Here is a 20,128-nt window from a genome sequence, read left to right on the forward strand (position 1 = left end):
ATGGGAAGCTAATCGGCTGCCATCAACTCAAAGTATTGACATTGTATGGTGATGGAGTGATTCATTGACACCACAGTTCACAAACAGCCCTTGCATGTAATATTAGATTTCAATACATATCAATCAAATACATAGACTAGCTTGAAGCAAAGATGTCCACTAGTTAGTGGACATCTTTGCTTGATGTAAGCAATCAAAAAGTTTGAAAGTTAGAGTGGCAAATGTTGTTATATGTTAGATAAAAATAAATTATACTTAATTATACTAAATTATAATTATTTAAAAATAAAATAGACATTTTTATTACTTTTTTTATTAAATAATTTTTTATTGTAATCATAGTTAAACAGATTATATTTAGCCATTATTGCTAATTATTTTACATTTAAACACATTTACAGTTTTATTTTTCTTCCTAATTTATTTCAACAAAACACTTCTTTCATGATATGAAATTTAAAATTTGTAGTTGTTTGAAAAAGCTTGAAAACCTTTACAGTTGTTTTCTTTTTCCTCTTAATTCATTTGAACTGCTTAAAAATACTTTCTCATGATATGAAGTTTAAAAGTTAGAAGGGTAAATGTTATATAAAAATAAATTTTCTGTCCAAAGACTTTTTTATTACTCGGGCAACCCGGGTAGTACAGCTCATAGTTGATGGCAGTCGGTTAGCTTCCCATCACACTAATGTAATAAAACCCCGGTGACTATCTATCTTATCTATGAGTAACTGATTGCATTAACTCACTTCTTAACACTCTCTATTCAGTGCTTTTGCAAGTCATGTAGGTGTCAGGGATTACGTGTATGTCACAATTTCCATATCCATTGTTCATTTCCATATTATTTCCATTTCCATAACATTTCTCTACTTTATTTCCATAGCATTTCCATATTAAAATTTCCATATTATTTTCATTTCCACCCATTTTCATATTTCTAAAATAAAATTTCCATATCCATTTCCCTAAAATTATGGAAATATTTATGTTTATGGATATGGAAAAGTAAACATTTCCATAATATGTTTAGCGATCCCTGGTAGGTATTGAATTGCTTTAAATAATAAGCATATATTAGAGTAATAAACTATAATCATCATTTTTTTAATATGAGCATTAATTACTATCTTAACTGAAGATTCATGATTCATGTTTAACCCTTTTCATGGCTGATGTTATTGATCTAGTCAATCACTACGACTGACTAGCACAAAAAAGGAGCGTGGCCTAAACGCTCCTTGTTGGCACCGGAAACGCTCGTGTAGTTATCACTCTAGGGGGAGATAACTCTATGAAAGAAACTTAGCCAATGACAACTACATTACCTGCAACTCTTTATAAGCTTTTAAATCTTGGACAAATAACTACATGTAACATAAAAAATTAAGAAGTAAGAAAGATTTTTTCAGCAATCTATTTTAGCTATGTCTCAATCTTTTAAATATTTGAATTATGCATTGACCAGACACACACAGAAATAAACAAACACTTTCATTTAAAAGTTGGAATGGTAAATGTTGTATATGTTGATTAAAAATAAGTTTTCTGTGCAAAAACTTGTTTATTACTTGTGCAACGCCGGGCATTCAGCTAGTATAAGAACATAAACTAAAGATACCATCACACTTCAATAGCTCCAGGTTAGATTAGACTACAAACCCTTTCCTCACAACCACAGCTGCAATAAGGACATGTCTTATTTCTTTGGCTAGTTCAAGGATATCATGTAACTGTTATAATAAACTCGACCTTGATATAGTCTAATACCAATCATAAAAACCTTGATCTCTCTTTAAAATTGAGTTCTAATGCCCTGACCTCTATCTGAAAGGATACACAAATATGTCTTTTCTATAGCCTTTCGATAACGCCCACCCAGAATCTCTCAATCGGTTTGGCTAGTGGAAGAGGAAGTGCTATTTATAAAAGCCAATAAATGGATACGCTTTGTAGACCAAAGTTCCAATGAACCATTCCTATTTAAGGCAGACCTTTAAGAACTTTGAAAAACCCAAAAATGGCAAAAGCGTGTAATCTACTATATGATTGCTCAAACAACAAGAGTTACCGTGTTGAGAAGTTACAATTTCATAAAAGAGATTTACAATCAAGTGATAAGAATTATTTAATAATATCACAGTAGGAGACAGACGCTGTTTTAAAAATTGACCTACATTATAGTGTCTATAGAAATGTGGGACATTGACCTACATTATATTGTATCTATAGGAATGTGGAACATTGACCTAAATTATAGTGTCTATAGAAATGTGGAACATTGACCTACATTATATTGTATCTACAGAAATGTGGAACATTGACCTACATTATATTGTGTCAATAGAAATGTGGAACCTTGACCTACATTAAATTGTGTATATATAAATGTGGAACAGAGTATTGATTCACAAGCTAGGATGTGAGTAAATAATATCTTGGACCAATAACACATCTGGTGTATGATTGGTAGGATATAGCTTGACGAAGCTCTATTCTACCAATCATATGCCAGATATAAACTACGAAGCTGAGCCAGATACATGAACCAGCAACAGACCAACTAAAGATTAATTGATAGTATTAAAAATATGCCGACTATGTAGAAATTGAGCTGACAAAGTTGACAACTCTGTATTGCCATACACTTGGTGTGATATTGTGAGTTGAGCTTCTATTTCCTGTTGCATAACTCTGATAGTCAGTTATTCTACTCGGTAAGTGACTCTGATTGTATCCTTATAAAGAATAGTGAGACAACCAAACAGTCTGTCAGGTGCTGTGTAATCTTTCAAAAAGTTCCAGTTTTATAACAGACTATCTCACTGTCCAACTTGCGTTTTTTGTTGCCAACGGAGAATGCTTGTTGCATTAGAAACATCTGCTGAGCATTAAGAGATGTAGTTCGACATCCATAAACTCCTGAGACAGTGTTTGGAACGGGGCCAGAAGAAAATCGGCTTTCGTACTTTGGTAACTCAGATGGTGTGATGAGATTACCCTGAAGCACTGTTGAGGCACTTACCCTAAGCAAAGTAAACATATGTAAAACAGAAGCAGTCAACCGATTTTAAGGAGTTGTTTTCTCTCAAAAAGAACACTGAAAAGAGCTCAGACACAGCGAACCGAGGCTTTTGTTCAACAGTAGAACACTAACATGGGCTCAACTTCAATGCACTGAGGCTATTTGTTCAACAGTAGAACACTAACATGGGCTCAACTTCAATGCACTGAGGCTATTTGTTCAACAGTAGAACACTAACATGTGCTAAACTACAATGCACTGAGGCTTTTGTTCAACAGTAGAACACTAACATGGGCTCAACTACAATGCACTGAGGCTATTTGTTCATCAGTAGAAAACTAACATGGGCTCAACTACAATGCACTGAGGCTTTTGTTCAACAGTAGAACACTAACATGGGCTCAACTACAATGCACTGAGGCTTTTGTTCAACAGTAGAACACTAACATGGGCTCAACTTCAATGCACTGAGGCTATTGTTCAACAGTAGAACACTAACATGGGCTCAACTTCAATGCACTGAGGCTATTCTTCAACAGTAGAACACTAACATTGGCTCAACTACAATGCACTGAGGCTATTTGTTCATCAGTAGAACACTAACATGGGCTCAACTACAGTGCACTGAGGCTATTGTTCAACAGTAGAACACTAACATGGGCTCAACTTCAATGCACTGAGGCTATTGTTCAACAGTAGAACACTAACATGGGCTCAACTTCAATGCACTGAGGCTATTGTTCAACAGTAGAACACTAACATTGGCTCAACTACAATGCACTGAGGCTATTTGTTCATCAGTAGAACACTAACATGGGCTCAACTACAGTGCACTGAGGCTATTTGTTCATCAGTAGAACACTAACATGGGCTCAACTTCAATGCACCAAGGCTTTTGTTCAACAGTAGAACACTAACATTGGCTCAACTACAATGCACTGAGGCTTTTGTTCAACAGTAGAACACTAACATGGGCACAACTTCAATGCACCAAGGCTTTTGTTCATCAGTAGAACACTAACATGGGCTCAACTACAATGCACTGAGGCTTTTGTTCAACAGTAGAACACCAACATTGGCTCAACTTCAATGCACTGAGGCTATTTGTTCAACAGCAGAACGCTAACATGGGCTCAACTACAATGCACTGAGGCTTTTGTTCAACAGTAGAACACTAGCATGGGCTTAGATACAGCGCACTGAGGCTATTTGTTCAACAGTAGAACACTAACATGGGCTTACAAATGAGAAGGTTAGTTTTTGCCTCAACTTTCAACGCTGACAGAAAATTTCAATTGAATGTAATTTACTATAAACTTTGGATTTGTACAATAAGGTTTTTTAAAATATTTAAGAGAGAGATAGGGTGACTCATAGACTTGCAGGGCATTCAGAAAAGAAGACACAAGAGATCTTTAAAAAGAAAGTCTGTGGTTATATAAATGGCTCCTTTATTCTGCTGTTGTGTTTGAAAATGTTGCTTCAATCTGATTTGCTCTACCTTTTCATCATACTCAAGAACAAAGCTCCAACTCTCTTTCCATTTTTTACCGCATTGCTCTCATCTTTTACCGCCTGTCGCCATAGCTTGTCTTCCATGACTACATCTCATTAGTGTAGTCAAGTACTGCAACTGTCTTGCCGCTCGGCTCAAACTGAGGCTGCCTTCGCTTCTCACTAGGTATGCAAGTCTCATGGTACTGACTAAAAATAATGGAAGCAATAGATAGTAGAATTATCTAACTATTAAATGTTTTACCAAATGGTAATGATACTAAGCTACGAGTTCAAGGAAGGATAGAAACCAACTAAATCTTACTCCAGTATCAGATGGTTTTTAGAATAAAGTAGTTTGTACATAACTTACAATTGGTTGGATTGAGATTTAGTTGGATTCAGTCTGCTGCTTTACATTACGATCAGCCTCAAAGCCTCAAAGCAAGAGTTAGCAAAGCATAAAACTTATAATTCTCTTTATCTAGCTTTAAAGTTATAAATCGGTTGGCTCTGCATTTTTTGCAAAGAACCAGTTATTTATATTGAAAATGATGCATTGAGTTACATTTTGAGTCGTTAATTGACTTGTACTAAAACAAATCAAAAGGTGTAGGTAGGCGGTAGGTACGTGGTGGGTAGGTACGTTGTGGGTAGGTACGTTGTGGGTAGGTAGGTGGTGGGTAAGGGGTGGGTAGGTGTGGGTAGGTGGTGGGTGGGTGGTGGAAAGGATGCTAGTGCAAATGCTGGCAACTAAAGAGTTAGTGTTAGGTTAGTTAACAAAGGGTTTTCTCTAGGACTGCCTCGAACGAACGATTTCGATTTTTTGTTTCAGTTATGGCTAATGTTCTGGTACACTTGTCGCTAATTCTCTGTTATAGTTAGGGTAGTATTCTATTGCAGTTATCGCATATGTTCTGTTGCAGTTGTAGCTAATTTTCTATTGTAGTTTTGCATTATTATTTCACTTGTCAGTCATAATTACTTCATGGCAATTACTTTGTTAGTTGTACAGCCAAGTTATATGTTCAATTTAGTATACTCAGTTGCCATACCAATTTAGTATACTCAGTTACCATACCAATTTAGTATACTCAGTTACCATACCAATTTAGTATACTCAGTTACCATACCAATTTAGTATACTCAGTTACCATACCAATTTAGTATACTCAATTACCATACCAATTTGTTAATTGACTGTTATTTCGTTGATTGTTTTTATAGCCAATCACTCAAATGCAGTTTTGTGACATTTAACCATTGCATTTGACATTGTAACTTTGAAACATATTCCAGATTATGGTTGTCAAGCATGGTATGTAGTTGCTACAGTAACAAACTGTAATGGTCCATATACAAAAAACTACTTAATATGTGAAAGATGCCAGTGGAATATCATTTGAAGCGCTAAACTTGAATGCGAATTATAGAGTATTTGAATGTCACTTATATAGAGTAACTAGCGGAATGCCGGGTATTAAAAATCAGCTTCTAAACAGTGACGGGAAATTTAGTTGCCTGCTACTTGCCATTAGCCTAACACATTGCCAATGGCTAATTTGAGTAAGCTAATTAGTAAAGTTATTAGTAAACTTACTAATAAGAGTCATAAAAGCAAGCTTTAATGGCTTTCATAACGCAGCCAGCGCGGTATGCGTATTTTCTACCACCTAGCAACATATATATATCTATCGATGAATCCATCAATCTTGCGCAGCTTAATTGGTAAGATATTTGCCTGGTGAATAGGAGGTGAACAGTCTTTGGACAAAAATTTTATTTATATTCAACATACCGTATACAACATTTACCATTCTAACTTTTAAACTTCACATCATAAGAAAATATTTTTAAGAGAAACATGTTTTTTTGTGCAGTTGAAATGAAGTAGGAGAAAAAATAAAACAACTGTAAAGGTTTTTAAACTTTTTCAAACAACTGCAGCTTTTAAATTTCATATCATGAAAAAAGTGTTTTGTTACAAAAAATTAGGAGAAAAAATAAAACTGTTAAGGTGTTTAAATGTAAATGTGAGACCATTAGCAAGTAATGGCTAAATATAGTCTGTTTTGTCGTGATTACAATGAAAAATTATTTGGTATACGATTATATAATTTTAGTTCATTTCAGTGTTGGCATCCTAAAACAAAAATATTGTACAAACGTATAGAGTGGTATAGGCACCCATAGTAATTATCTAATGCAGTCACTGCCTGTTAAAAATCATCAAAATGATCATCATTAAATAATAGTAACAAAACAATATATTAACCTTAGAAATTATAGTTGTCTACAATATCTTTAGCGAATTTTGTGGTTATGATCTGCAAAAAAATGTAACATTACAATGTACTACCCTAGGACACTTATGTATTCGCGGCATCTAAGTTTCACGTTTTCGCGGTGTAATCCTTTCGCGAAAATTTAATGAGCGAAACTAAACTATTATAACGAACGAGCGAAAACGCGAAGTTAAATAGCTTTGTTCATTGATATCCACAATAAAATCGTAATATTAGAAATGCAGGCAACTTTCGTCTGTGGTTAGGATAAATGGGAAATTTCTAGTAAACTCATTATAGCTAATACACCAACTGAGCAGCATGGCAAAGCAATATCAGTTTAGTCACCGAATTTGTAACTGGTGAGAATGAAAGTCTGGTAGGTGAAGTCGTAAAATTGAAGAATAATTATTGCAGTGATGAATTTTATTACCATCCAAAACAATATCAACCCTCATCAGGTCCAACCACATTATCTCTTTCACTGCCAATCATGTACAAATTCGTTACCGGCCTAGTGCCAGCCATTTTACCGAAATTGCCGATATTGCTTCATGATATGTATACAGTATTTTTCAAGTTCTACTTTAATTATCTGTATAATCACGAAAATCTAAACTGGCTATTATGTCATCAACAACTAATTACCTGTTTTATGACTCGCGCGGGGTAGTTAAAGAACTCACAGAAAAATGTTCGTTTTTAGATTAGAAATTCTCAAACAAAAGTTTAAAATTGCTTCGTTGTTTTAGGCTGATTTTATAGAGAAATCTTCGGACAACACAGTCAATTTCATAAAACACTTAAAGACCGTGGGTTATGTGGTCAACAAATAATAAAATCAAGTTACCAGACAATTGCTGAGAAAGTCAGAAAATGCGTTTATGTCAGTGACCCCTAGAAAACGCATAAATGCGTTTATGGCAACGTAAGGATTATACAGTTTTGGTTGTGAAGTTGGTTGTTACCTATCTATTTTCTTCTTCTTGGGATTAGAGTGTGAAAGTCACGGCAGGAGGGACCTAGACGTCATTGATAGTCTAAGAAACAAATGGCAGCAAGTGATCAAATTGAATTGTCGATCTCACCCACACATTTCAACCTGTGGTTTACAAATACGAACTATTCCCAAAATGAATTTTTTTCTTATTAGTGAACTGGACCTGAGGAATGTAATGTTTTTTCCACTGCATTTATTTTCACACCACTATATTTTCGCACTCATCAGAGCCACGAAATTAAGTTGCAGCGAAATTTTATTCTGTGTGCTACTCACGAAACTAAATACTAGCGAAATATAAGTGTCCTAGGGTACTTCAAAAATGATATATTATCATGCGCGCATTGAAATTATAAATATGATGTCAAGATTTCTTGAGTATATGGGAAAAACATCTGCCACACACTAGGAGTATGGGATGGGAGTACTTGCTCACGGGTGTATCTTTTAAATTGAGAGGTATCATGTAAAATGCTGTTCAATAAGCGATGATACAGTCGTTACTTTATGTGATAGAACAATTTGCTGGTGAGCCCAATAACTAATCTTGTATCATGTACTGACCAAGTCAGTTACTGTATATGACAGACAGTGCGCCCAATAACTAAACTTGTATCATTTACTGACCAAGTCAATTACTGTATATGACAGACAGTGCACCCAATAACTAAACTTGTATCATTTACTGACCAAGTCAATTACTGTATATGGCAGACAGTGCACCCAATAACAATGCTTGTATCATTTAATGACCAAGTCGGTTACTGTGTATGGCCCAATGATGAGCCCAATAACTATACTTGCTTCCTTCTCAGAGTGTGGCATGTATCTAACATTTAGTATAGGTCAAGCAAAAGATCTCTTAACACTATGATGCATTGTATTACACTCTTCTTTAACATATTTAAGCCGAAATCAAAATCAAACACTCAGCCACTCGGCTAGGGAAAGAATATCGAATATAAGAAATGTAGCGCTAGAGGCTCATGGCAAAGGTGAATAGAGACCAAGGAACAAAATATTAAAAGATAATTCCAGAAATACACAACTGACAGGAAAAGTAAAGAACACAATGGTGACATTGTTTTCTTTGCTTTTCATCAGATCCAAATTGTCTATTCAATCAAATGGATACAAACCTATCCTACAAACCTAAATAAAAATCTAATAACAAATTGAAATAGGTTTAACCAGTTTGCAATGGGCCGAGCAGTAATTGTAAAGACATTTGACTAGCATTGCACTACATACTCCAAGTTACATCTAGCATTGCACTACATACTCCAAGGTACAACTAGCATTGCACTACATACCTCAAGGTACAACTAGCATAGCACTACATACTTCAAGGTACAACTAGCATTGCACTACATACCTCAAGGTACATCTAGCATTGCACTACATACTCCAAGGTACAACTAACATTGCACTACATACCTCAAGGTACAACTAGCATTGCAATACATACTCCAAGGTACAAATAGCATTGTACTACATACTCCAAGGTACAACTAGCATTGCACTACATACCCCAAGGTACAACTACCATTGCACTACATACTCCAAGGTACAACTAGCATTGCACTACATACTCCAAGGTACAACTAGCATTGCACTACATACCTCAAGGTACATCTAGCATTGGACTATATACTCCAAGGTACAACTAGCATTGCACTACATACTCCAAGGTACAACTAGCATTGCACTACATACTTCAAGGTACAACTAGCATTGCACTACATACTCCAAGGTACAACTAGCATTGCACTACATACTTCAAGGTACAACTAGCATTGCACTACATACTCCAAGGTACAACTAGCATTGCACTACATACTCCAAGGTACAACTAGCATTGCACTACATACTCCAAGGTACAACTAGCATTGCACTACATACTCCAAGGTACAACTAGCATTGCACTACATACTCCAAGGTACAACTAGCATTGCACTACATACCCCAAGGTACAACTAGCATTGCACTACATACTCCAAGGTACAACTAGCATTGCACTACATACCCCAAGGTACAACTAGCATTGCACTACATACCTCAAGGTACAACTAGCATTGCACTACATACCTCAAGGTACAACCCAATACAACCCTAAGGGATTCCTTTCACCCCTGATCAATGTTTCACTCTCTCCCTTCACATCCCATATACATGCATATAGGCCTGAACATTACTAAATCTCATCATTTAAGTGCCCAAACATTGTTTTGGCTTGCACTTTATGATTGTACCACTTAATAACACCACCAACAAGTCTAGACTAAAGATGTATTGCTTTGTTTCTGACGGAATGCTTTTGTAACACTTACTCATCAAAAAAGCTAATTTGTGCAACTTTAATAACTGCCTTTATTTACCTGTACTCCACAATGAACTCATATGAAAATGTCCATAATAGCACATGCCTGAACAAATTTGATATTTCACTTGAGGGACTTGTTAAACTTATTAAAGAGATAAAGCTTGGTAAGTCACCAAGACCTGGCGAAATACGTAAAGAGGACCTAATGGTTGATCTCATATTTACTGGTAAGAGTCTTACAACCATATATAAAGGATCAGCCTCTGCTTCGGAACTACCAGCTGAATGGAAGTTAGCACCACAGCACAAAATAGGTGCATCAGACCAAGCCAATAATTTCCGACCAATCTCTCTGACAAGTATTCCGTGTAAGCTACTAAAACTATAATTCCACATGAGCTCAAAGCTGTTTTAGATGAAATATATGTACTGTATGACCATCGTCAACATGGATTTAGAAAAGGAGTATCCTATGAGGCAAAACTACATATGTGATACCTTTCATGAACTTTCTGAAAACGCAGATAAGGGTGATACTACTCATGCTGTAGTACAAGATTTGGTGAAGACAAGTGACAAAGTACCCCACAAACTGCTGATGCAAAGGTTATCTGCAGTACAAAACATCAGCAACCAAACACTGATGCAAATATAAGTAACTGTCCCGAGTAACCATAAACAAAAGTAGTCATTAAAGGTCAAACGTCTCTAGAACTCCTATTCCAAAAGGCTCTGTTCTTGACCCTACTTTATTTCTAGCTTACATCAATGATTTACCTACTCATGTTAACTGTGGTATCAGTCTATTTGCAGATGATACTCTCATCTACCAAGTAGTAAATAATCACACTGGCAAACAGGTCTCTCAAAAAAACATTAATGCCTTAAAGTCCTAGGCTTCAACCTGGTGCATGTCTTTCAATATAGGGTAGGCAAATGTTCATCTTCGTCTTCGTTCCAAAGCATAAATCACCCCAGGAAAATTACACACTACCTCATATCACACTAGAATTTGTGCAAGAGACCAAATACCTTGGCGTTATCCTACAATCTGACTTAGAATTTACAATTCACATTGCCAAAAAGTATCAAATATAAAGCGCCAACTTGGTATGATCAAACGTACTTTGTTCAATGATCTGGAGCAGGCTAAACTACTGGCCTACACAAGTCTGCGTAGACCGCATTTCGAGCATAGTGCAACAGTGTGGGACCCATATCAACAGTATCAAGCGTACAACCCATAAATGGGGTAAAATACAACTGTATGATTCAGTTCTAATGTAAGAAAAAAGAAAGCATAACCAACGTTTGTGAGGTGTTGAACCTAGAAACTCTAGCATCAAAGCACTACAACATTAGACACAACCTTCTACATAGACATTTAACAAAGGAAGAAAATCATTCACATTTTATCAGCTCATACAATGAATTGATGAAAAGTGACCCACCAACAGCATATGCAAAGACTTCAACCTTTTATAACAGCTTTTTACCAAAAACTGTACGTGAATTAAAATCCATGCTTGATATAGCAAACTAGTTGCCAATATGGCAACAACATTGTAAACAGCACTGGCTAAGAACTTAAAACACTGAGGCATACTCCTTGCTACAAGCTCTAGTATGTACTAAAGAAGAATAGTAAGAGTACTCCAATAAGAATGCATGACTGACATCCTCCTACATCAACTTGGTTCTGTAGAAGCACAACTTACTTAGCTCCAACCAACAAGTATTGACTCCGCCAAACTTCTTACTTGGATAAAAAATCAATAACTCATTGCTTTGTCATGTCTTTTCAGGTTGTCTTTAACAAATCTCTTGAAACTACACAATATCAGTGTTTTGGGGCCTGCCACCTAGATTTCCTATAAATTAAAAACATTAAAAGCATTGTTAAATGTGATTTCGTCACAGCAACACATTCCCCAATAAAATAACCTTATTTATTAAACTACAAGTGTGGGCTTATGCAAAAATACGAGGAAAGAAACAACAGTAATATGATTTGTTTTTCGAGTATTTTCACTTGTGCCTGATAGTACATCATACAATATATTATGTTAAATGATAACATAAAAATCTTGCGTTTTATTGTTAGCAATTTAAATAGTATTGAAACTCTATTTACAATAAACAGTTACAATCAGGTTCTATTTAGAATGCTACATTAATTGCAAGGCCCATCTACATCTACGATGGTAAATGCTATTTCCTATCCAAAAAATCTTGTGGTCGCAGTGCGCGGTATATACGAGTATATACGGCAATATAATTTCTCATCCCAAAAGTCTCACAACAACCAGCATAATCTCTCTCACTCGAATTTTGTGTGTAAATAATAGAGGAAATGATAAATAACCGTAATTTATTCAGAAAAGTGTATCATCTTCCTTTTGCTACTAGCCCGACGTGAGATAATTAGTGAGTGGAGCCATGTTGTACAATAATAAACCAACACCAAGTCTGGCTTGCATACAGGAGTATCCACAGAGAGAGAGAGAGAGAGAGAGAGAGAGAGAGAGAGAGAGAGAAAGAGAGAGAGAGAGAGAGAGAGAGAGAGAGAGAGAGAGAGAACACAAAGTTCAGCAACAATTTTTATTGAGCTTTGTGCTCTCCTTCTGCGAGTTAAATTGAAATGAGACTTAAGGTAGGAACGGAAATTTCTTTACTGTATATGCCGTTTACCGTGGCTATCCCCCAGGACTTTTCGGATAAGAATTAAATTTTTCCATCTACAATTGGTATCTAGAGATTACGCCTGCAAGACACTGTGCCTACAAGTGATTTTGCCTATTGGAGATAACCGTCTACGAGCTGAGAGATTATGCCTACGATCTAGGATATCACGCCTACTCTAACTTTCTGATGTATAAAATAAAGAATGACACGTGCATGGGTGGATATGGATAGTAAAAGTGATGCGTCTAGATCAATGATCATTAAGAGTAAATAGTGCGGCCTGATTTTACGATTATTATTCTGTTCTACTCGGAGTGCGCTATCTCTACTTCATAATTTAAACCGGAAGCTTTTATATATTGTAGAAACAATATTAGTCGACTCGTTGGAATAACCCAGTTATACAACATCGCCTTTCAAAGCGGGTAACTATCTAAACTACATAAATGAATTGCAATATCACTTTGGAAAAACTAAATCAAGTCATTTGTTACAAAACATGTTCTTTGAACAGTTATCACCCCTGAACCCTCTCCCTGAATTGATTTTCGTTTTTTTAGCATGCAAGCTCAATGACAAAAAGGTACCACAACTCCGTCAAGATAACATAACTCCGAATAAACTTCCAAGTGCTGCCGACAGCAGCAGAATGGTTGTACAGGGTGCAAGGCTTAATCTTATCACCACTAAGGCTAAAACAACTAGTTCAATTCAAAAAAATGCATATGTTGTAAAAGGGAATAGAAATTATTTTTTTGTGACAGATAGGGTTATCCTGCTTGTTATATTATAGGATTTGTTCGGCTCAGGCTATATTGACTCAGTGTCTGAGCTCAAGGCAGTACATGTGGTCTTGGCAATTACGGTAAGTGCATAAGCTGGATAAAGCTCGTGGGTAGAGCTAGTAGATTAGGTAGTATAAGCAATGATATATAGCCCCCACATGGGGGGCTGTATATCATTGGTATAAGGCAGTATGGGGAGGATATGAGGAAGTGTAATAGAAGACGGACGCTTTTCTTCATATTCACATCAATACATGTAAGTGTACATATTTATACAACACAGTTGACGAAGGTCTAAATTATTTTTTTGTGTGTTATCGTTAAGTGATAATTTTTTGGTTTCGGTGTAAGTTTAACGTTTGACAAGACCCTTTTACCGGCGTGCAGGTGAGGTGATCTCTTTACTCTAGAGCTGAAATTTGACCTATTACAGATATATAGCTTAAATGGTAGCAAGGAACTGCTAAGTTAGCCATCAGAGATGGACGTGTATTTGTATGCAAGCAAGAATTTAGTCAAATCATAAATTTCTATTCTATTCAAGCTAAGCTATTTTATTCCAACACATATATATATATATGGCAGAAAAATTAAACGAGAGGGTAAATGGTGAAAAATGCGGAAGTGCACAAAAATTCTCAATACCCTCTTTAACCTGTAAAGTGCTTTCATTCAGTGAATGATAAGTCAAGATTCTTAGATGTTGAAGCAAACTTGAATCAATTGAACAACATCAGAAGGTATTTTTGTCGAGTTCCAGCCTCAGATTTCATTTGTGTTTCTCATGTCAGGCTAGAGATGATTTTAATGAACATGACAAGAGAGCATAGGGTAGTTAAGCAGTAACTGTCACGTATGACTTATATTACATTTCTTAGGTAAATCAGACATGCTGACTCTGATTTTCTACTCAAAATAACGATTGATCCATTAACTTTCAAAGTCATGAAGAGATTTTTACAGCGTTTCAATATCGGTCTCGAAAACGACACATTCGCCACAACAAGCTCCGCCCATAAATATGTGATGTATGCTAGCTTTTTAGGAATGGAAGTTGGGGATGTTTACTCCGATTTAGAATGATTGAGATGGGCGTCTTAAACCCATTTTTATCTAAATTCAGTCTTCAAAATAATCTCAGTCTTTTATGAAAGGTAAATAAACTATTTAAAATTGCTCGTAGCTTGTTACAGGATGTTTAGTAAGCTGAATGATTTTATCACATAATAGCGTTGTTACCGCGCTTTTTTGAGCTCATTTTTCTAGGCGTTCAGCCTATTAAACATCCTGTAACAAGCTACAAGCAATTTTAATAGTTTATCTACCTTTCATAAAAGACTGAGGTTATTTTGAGGGCTGAACTTCAATAATAATGGGTTATAAAACAACCATCTCTATCATTATAAATCGGACTAAACATTGCCAACTTCCGCTCTAAAAAACTAGCATACATCACATATTTATGGGCGGAGCTTGTTGTGCCGATTGTGTTGTTTTCGAGACCGATATTGAAACACTGTAAAAGGGCCTTCATGACTTTGTAAGTTAGAAGAGTAATCTTTATTTTGAGTTCAAAATCAGAATTAGCGTGTCTGATTTACCTAGCAAAAATGATGAAAGTTGTACATGGCAGTTTTGGTTTAATGAAAGGAGTATTAGAGAGGTTGAGAGGCTTACAGCTTACCGATTTCAATAACAGAGTAACTATTAGGATCATCAGCTCGGCTAGTTGGTGTAACCTTACAATTATCCAAAGCCACTTCAAGGTTAGGATCGCTGCTGATCACACGGATATTTCAGGGCTTCCTTCCCTCGGACACACTTACAGCTCCTCTGTTATTTAGTAATTGCTTAAACTGATAATCAGAGAAGACATTTAGACTGAAAGATTACAGAACTCTTTAGCCAAAAATCTGTAATGGCAAGGTCTACTTCTGTACCAGGCACGCATCAAACTATCTATTATAAAGGGCTGACAATGCTCTCGGAGACTGCATGCTAATACATGTATATGTAATTTAAAGGCATGGTTTTTGTCAATGTTTACTGTGTTGCCTTTGCTAAATAACTTTGGTTGAAATGCAAAAAGAAGTTTATATGCAGGTTTGTCTTGTTCTCCTACAAGCTTTGGGTAACGATTAAGATTGCTTTCAAAAAGCAGCCACGTATGTAAATATAACAGACATGTAGGTATGTATAACATACATGACATACAGAATATATAGAGATATGCATCTGATCAAATGATGGATTGTTGCAAATGCAAAAAAATGTCTTGGTTTATGGTAGTGAGGAACTGATCTGAAAAGTTATTGCTATGCTGCTAGCGAAGCATAGTATCATCGTGTCCTAGTATCATTGTATCACTGTGTCCCAGTATCAGCGTGTCCCAGTATCACCATGCCCCAGTATCAGCGTGTCCCAGTATCAGCGTGTCCCAGTGCCACCGTGTCCCAGTGTCACCGTGTACTAGTGTCACCGTGTCCCAGTGTCACCGTGTCCTAGAGTGTCACCGCGTCCCAGTGTCACCGTGTCCTAGTGTCACCGCGTCCTAGTGTCACCGCGTCCTAGTGTCCTAGTGTCACGGCATCCTAGTGGCACCGCGTCCTAGTGTCACCGCGTCCTAGTGTCACCGCGTCCTAGTGTCACCGTGTCCTAGTGTCACCGTGTCTTAGTGTCACCGCGTCCTAGTGTCACCGTGTACTAGTGTCACCGTGTCCCAGTGTCACCATGTCCTAGTGTCACCGTGTCCTAGTGTCACCGTGTCCTAGTGTCACCGTGTCCTAGTGTCACCGTGTCCTAGTGTCACCGTGTCCTAGTGTCACCATGTCTTAGTGTCACCGTGTTCTAGTGTCACCGTGTCCTAGTGTCACCGTGTCCTAGTGTCACCATGTCCTAGTGTCACCGCGTCCTAGTGTCACCGTGTCCTAGTGTCACCGTGTCCTAGTGTCACCGCGTCCTAGTGTCACCGCGTCCTAGTGTCACCGCGTCTTAGTGTCACCGCGTCCCAGTATCACCGCGTCCCAGTATCACCGCGTCCCAGTATCACCGCGTTCCAGTATCACCGCGTCCCAGTATCACCGCGTCCCAGTATCACCGCGTCCCAGTATCACCGCGTCCCAGTATCACCGCATCCCAGTATCACCGCGTCCCAGTATCAGGAAGACTGAATGTGTCAAAGCTCTACCACGTACTAGCCAAGAAATAGGAAGACTGAATGTGTCAAGGCTCTACTGTGTACTAGTCAAGGGATAGGAAAACTGAATGCCACCACAAGGCGTACTAATCAACGAAAGAATGAGACAAGAAATAGTGAGCCTGATAGTCTAAAAATACTACGACCAATTTTGGTCAAAAAGGGAAATCTACGAACTAAAACATACTGAATGATTTATCATCGAGAAATATTGCTGAAGAGTCTAATGAACCAGAAACACCAGCAGACCTGTTTAGAGAAGAGATAGGCTAAGATAAAGCCTTAGCTACCAAGGAAGACTACCTCAAATGAGTAGAGGCACAAATGAATATCACTGAACTGAGGCTAGAGAACAAACAAAGATGTTACAAACTGATTAAATTGATATCGGAATAGAAGTAGTTGGCTCCTCTGGACTCTTACAATATACAACTAGTTTTCCACTCATACAAACATCCGCTGCTGCATACACAAGCAGGTTAGTCTTGGTACTACATGCAGGTTACAAACTACATAACAGCCATAACAAAGGTCTACCAACAATCGCAATGCCCAATCAACTATTAGCTTTTCTGTTAGATTAAGCCAATAGCTTTATAAAGCTGCTAATCGTGATGTGACTATTCACCATTCAGTTTCCGCTTCAATCATCCAATGGATTTTCTGAACGTATAATATGTTTAGAATAAATAGGAGTTGTCTATACTTATACACTAAAGTAATAAGTTATAGAGGAGTTCGATAAACATTTAGTTTATTTTAACTGGTAAGTACGCGCCATCTTCTTTTGAAAGTGATTAGTTTATAGAGCGAACAAAAGCATGATGATACAAACATGCGTGAAGCCTTGTCAACTTGAAGACTTTGTGTCAATATAATTTGTGCTTTTGAGTTAAGATATAAATGTAGGTATTTCTATAAATAAGATAGTTGAGATGCCAACCGCAACAGCAATTAACCAGATGTCTTGTATAACTTTGAGTTGACAGAATAGCAATAAGGCTTAGAAGATGGAGAGCTTCAGGTGATAAACCAGGGCTGGACGGAATACATATTTGAGAGCAGAGCAGCCCTTGACACTGTAGTTACTCACCTGTTATATGTACTAAAGAGTGGAAGCATGTTGACAACTTGCAAATTATAATTGAAAAAACTTTTCAAACCCTTGAACACGTTTGCCCATACAAAAGCATATTGATCTGCAAAATATCTTTTATCGAATCTGGCAAATATAACAAAAACACAAAAAATCTACACATTTCTCAATATATTAATCAGAACCACTAACCTATAAAAATAAATCGGTAAATTGTATGGAGTTGGCGTTAGTATGGCAGGGGGATGGCAGAACTAGTAAAGGTGTTGTTGACAAGTTTCGTCACAAATCTTAATAGCTTGTGAACCTATCGGCCACCATTCATAGCAGTTGCCTTTATGATTTGCATATTGGTGACCTAGTGGAAGATACAGATCATATGCGAATTTGAATGGAATGGGACTAGAAAATGTGGGAATGCAATCCGATGCATAGCATATATGCAGACTATCAGACATATAGCACGCTCACTCACAGGCACACATGATGACGAAAGGAGATTTATTAATCCATAGATATATAAACCTAGATTGGCCAATAATAGCTATTCCCATCGGTTGCCTTGTCAGACTTAAATAGCATGACATTTGATTAAATTAAATGCTAGTGGTGACTGCATTCAAGCATGAGGTGCAATACAGCAGTCATTGTATTGCACCTCATGCTTGATTGCACTGTTGTTAAAGGTTGACTTGCAACAAAATTCACATTACAGTTATTTGGTATCAAAAGATTCACCATGTCTTACTCTGCTGTGTTGTACATGTAGGTGTATAATACGTGGAAATGTGATTACCAGCTCTTAAAGGCTCAAAAACGAAAAGTCGCCGTAGATTGGAATCTGTTTATTTATCTGACGTAGTCATTCCAGTTTGGTTATCGCCTTGTCACGTATGTTCTCACGTGAATTAAAAGGCCAATAAAAAGCTTAATGTAAAACTTATCGTAGCACTAGTTTATGACAAACACTTCGGGTTTTATCGAATACCCCGTATCAAATATAGATGCTCGCTACTTTACAGTTTTCTTTCGGCATTATTTAATCGTCAAGCCGTAATCTGATCACCTGACCCAATACTTCGCAAATAATGTTTGCAGCTCTTTTCGATTATCACAGGTAACCAACAGGCTCGTCATGATTATCAGACAATGATATATACTCCTTCGAGGTGAGGTTAAAAAGTTTAACGATTTTTTACGGTAAGTTATAAGATATCAGTGCTAAAAGTGACAGCATTACAACGACGATAAAACAGACGCGTAAAAACAATAGACATGGTTTTATTGAATGCGTGAAGTATATTTGTGAAAATATTTCGACGAATGAGGTTGCATGAAAGTGTAAACAGAAACCATCCTGTAACAACTACGTCATATTTGAGCCGTTTTGGAAAGCGAATCCAAACTACGGTGGTCTTTGTGGCTGCGATTAACTGTTCGCTTTTTAGCTTTTAATAGCTTGTAATCACATTCCCATGTCTTTTGCACCTACAACATATCAGAGTAAGACATGGTGAATCTTTTGCTACCAAATAACAGTAATGTGAATTTTATTGCAAGTCAACCTTTAACAATGGAGCTAATCAGGAGAAGGTGGCAAAATCACATTTATTTTCTCATAAAAACCTTCTTGAATACATAATCTAGTAATCTAAAGCAATTATGTGATAATATCTGATAACCACCATAGATTAAAACTAAAAAAGCTATGAATTGTTGCACACAAAGCATGAGCCATCTGGGCTTTATTTGCCACCCTCTCCTATCCCCATTCTCTCTTTTCTCCTTCTCCAAAGAAGAAGTGAGAAGGGGAAAACAGAGAAGGGAGGAAGGAGAGGGGGCAAATAGCCCACCCACTCCAAGAGCCAGACCCTGGCAAAGTAAATAGACTAATATCTTGCTGAACTAAACATGACTAAATATGATGAGTATGCAAATATGTCTTAAGTCAAAAATGACAGAATGATTATTTTACAGCTGGCTAGGTCACCAAAGCTGAAGTGTAATGATTGTTTCACTAGCATCGTGGATGTTACCAACTATGATGTAAACCAAGCAACAAATTCCCTAATCACAGTTAAGAATCGTCGTGGCTTGACTTTGTCTTCGCCTGTGGTGATTGAGGTTTGCAACCACAGTGAGAAAGCGACGAGAGTGTTGCTTAGTAGTGCTGGATTAGTGAAAAACTTTCCCAGGCTAGCACTAATTGCCACCATGGAAAAGTTGCTGAGATTCAACA

Source organism: Watersipora subatra, chromosome 4 (genome assembly GCF_963576615.1).
Source record: "Watersipora subatra chromosome 4, tzWatSuba1.1, whole genome shotgun sequence".
In the NCBI taxonomy this organism is placed as follows: Eukaryota; Metazoa; Bryozoa; class Gymnolaemata; order Cheilostomatida; family Watersiporidae; genus Watersipora; species Watersipora subatra.